This window comes from Macrobrachium nipponense, chromosome 26, assembly GCF_015104395.2.
Source record: "Macrobrachium nipponense isolate FS-2020 chromosome 26, ASM1510439v2, whole genome shotgun sequence".
NCBI classification, from domain to species: Eukaryota; Metazoa; Arthropoda; class Malacostraca; order Decapoda; family Palaemonidae; genus Macrobrachium; species Macrobrachium nipponense.
This window is the reverse complement of record NC_087215.1, coordinates 40,641,926-40,645,523: the sequence shown is the minus strand read 5'-3', so window position 1 is coordinate 40,645,523 and position 3,598 is coordinate 40,641,926.

Here is a 3,598-nt window from a genome sequence, read left to right as displayed (position 1 = left end):
GATTAAATTAAGCACTTCTTTTCTTTGATTAAAATTTAAATGTCCTAAACTACTTTTCAACAGTTCTAAATTTTTGCATATTTTTCCCCTAATGCATCCGAAGGAACCTGACACACTAAGTCATCGGACTCCTCTGGAGGTACATCAACTACCACAGACACTGGTTCATACACTATCGCTAAAGGATCACCACACTTACCCACATAAGGCTTTAAACGATTAATATGAAATATTCTGCATTTACGGCTTGAACCTGGAGGCCTCAATTTCATAGTTAACATCAGACAACTTCCTCAGAACCTTCCAACGGGACCCTTATACCTCGGCTCGAGAAAACTGTCCGGATCCATACTCAACACTAATACTAATTTTCCCCCGGTTCAAATGAACGAACCTTAACCTTTTTATCAAAATTTTCCTTCATTCGGGATTGAGACTGTTCCAAATTCTCCCTGGCAAACTTCCAGGCATTCAACATCCTAGACCTTAAGTCTTCCACCAACCCTCCAACTTTTACTTCCCCCTTCCGGCTGAATTTTAGCATCTCAAACATAATTTCTAATGGTCCTCGAACTTTGTGCCCAAATACCAACTCGAAAGGAGCTACACCTGTAGAAGAGTTAGGGTGATTTCTAATAGCAAAGAGGGCAAAAGGGAGGACTTTGTCCCATTCGCTATCAGAATCATAACAAAGTTTCTTAAGTACAGACTTGAGGGTTTGATGAAACCTTTCCACCACACCTTGACTCTCCGGATGATAAGGTACGCTGGTAATGTGCTGAATGGCCAGTTCAGCACATTTGCCCCTAAATACCTTACTCGTGAAATTCGTCCCACAGTCTGTCTGAATTACACGAGGGAGACCATATCTGGAAAAGAAATCAATTAACTTTTCAAAAACAAACTTTGAAGTAATACGCCTCATAGGTATAGCTTCAGGAAAACGAGAGGCTCTATCCATGATAGTTAGTAAATATACATAACCAGTTTTAGTCTTAGGTAAGGGACCTACAACATCAATTACTAATTCAGAAAATGGTTCACCTATGGCAGGTATGGGATGCAACGGGGCTTTAGGGATCCCCTGATTAGGTTTACCCATAACCTGACAAGTCTCACATTCTCTGATAAACTGCTTTACACTCATTTTCATTCCAGGCCACCAGAAATATCTAGCCAAACTGTGGAAAGTTTTTGACATGCCCAAATGACCTGAAAGAAATTTGTGTGAGCTAATTCCAACACAGATTTTCTGAACTGAAACGGCACTATGATCTGTTCAACACGACCAATTTTATTTACATCATCAGTGGCGGGACGACTAAACCTATATAAAAGATCTTTTACAATACCAAACCTAGGCTTAGTTAGATCCTCGACATCACCCAAATCAAAATTAAATTCCTCTTTCTGAGCTTTAATAAAAGCAGCTCTATCACAATCAGAGTTAAAAGGACTAACTACATTACTTCCTACTCCTCTACTGACCCGGGCCTTTCTACATCTAACTCAACACTACTTAACATTAAGTCATCATCATTATCAAGTAGATTAGCAGCTCTTGCTGCGGAACGAGTAGTTACAGCCACAGGACTGGCATTAACGGACAATATAGGGAACAGCTCCCGACCTTCCCCATCCAGCATGTAATTTCCTTTTCCCAGGATACCATCAATTCCAGGGATAGGCAGACTATCCACCACAGCCAACTCAGTTATTTGATCATATCCTGGAAAAGACAAGTGGACGTTAACCAAAGAGGCAGACACAAACTGAATCTGGGAAACCTCCCAACACTACAAAATTGCCAGTATATTTAGTACCACCATTTAAAGAAGTCTTCAAAATCAATGACCGGGCAGAACCGGGTGTCCCTAAGAAACTTAACCTGGACAACACAGTTATCATAAATCAACTTTCCAGGCCATACATATTTATCAAACTCGAGTCACAATTGAGCATTAGGAACATCTTTGACCTTACTACCTACACTACTACTGTCTACAACAGATCTGTCTACAGCACTACTATTTACATTAGACCTATCAGGAATTACAGCCACAGGACTTTGACCATTACGTTCCAGGTAATATCGACGAGCATTGCATTGGCTTTGGAAATGCCCTGGTTTGTTGCACCAATAGCAAGTTCCTCGACGACCTGAACCTCTATTTTCATTATTATTTGACCTGGTAGTACCTGCATTAGGGTAACCCCTATTAACAAAAACTCTAGGGGGAGGAGACCCTCCTTGGACTCTACTCATATCCCTACCACCTGAAACAAAATTAGGGTTAACATTATTTTTAGGGGTATGGGGAATCGACAAAGAGGCTTCTCCTCTCCTACCACCACTGGGGGCGCGAGGCGAAGGGTTACTCAACATTTCATACTTGAAATTTCCACTACCAGACCGATGATTCAACACATACTCATCCGCTAACTGAGCGGCACTACTCACTTTAGTCAGCCGTCACCTCCTCTAGGTGTACCCTCAACTCCCTGCTACAGGCTTTCTTAAATTCTTCAAGGAGCAGAAGTTCGCGTAACGCAGCGAAAGTGACGACCTGCCGACTCTTTAACCAGTCATCGAACTGTTCCTCCTTGATGCGGGCAAACTCAACGAAGGACTGTGCAGGGTGTTTAGTGTAATTACGAAACCTGAGGCGATAGGCCTCAGGAACCAGGTCATACGCTTTCAAAACCAAGCTCTTAACTTTTTGATAGTCCCGAGCTACTCCCTCCTCCAAGGCATTATATACCCGAATTGCCTTGCCAATCAACCTACACTGGATAAGAACTGTCCACATCTCTGTGGCCAAGACAATCGGGTAGCCACAAACTCCTTGAAGAAACTCTGGGACGTTCTTCTCATCAAACATAGGCACTAATTTAAGTGCCGCACCTAAATTAAATTTCTCCTTAACCTCTACCTTTGGTGAGCTAGCCATATTTGCTCTCTGTAGCCTAGCCATTTCCAAATTTAAGTTTACCATCTCCCTCTCATGACGCCTAGCCCTCTCGTTTTCCTCAAACTCAATTTTACGCAACTCTATGCGTTTACATATTAACTTAAATTCTCTGTCTTCCTTAGATTCACCCAAAACATTAGAAAGGGGGACAGGTTCCACTGATACAGAATTAAGAGGCAAAAAAGGATTATTAGATAAATTCCCACTACCTTTAAGGGGACCTTCGGGAAAATTTGCAGGACCTTCATACAGGGTACCGATATGAGGAGGATCTTCAAATAAGGTTAGACCAGCTGCCACACTCACATTGTCTCTATCCATATCCACACTCCCTTCACTAACACTTCCTAAATCATCCTCCCTATCGCTAACCAAATGCTCTGCGTCAGCCATGTCCTGACTAACCTTACTCCTGATTAAGGACAAAACTTCCTTCTTTGAGTCCGAAGACTTCACCACAATACCCAACCACCGTGCACACTCTATTAAAAGTTTCTTACTCAAAACCGGCAGATGCTTCAAACAATCAGCCGACCCCAAAAACTCTGCCGGATCAAAAGTAAATTCCTCCATCATGCAAAATTAAATAATTCGGGGGGGAAGGCAACACTACCCAAAAAGGTAAC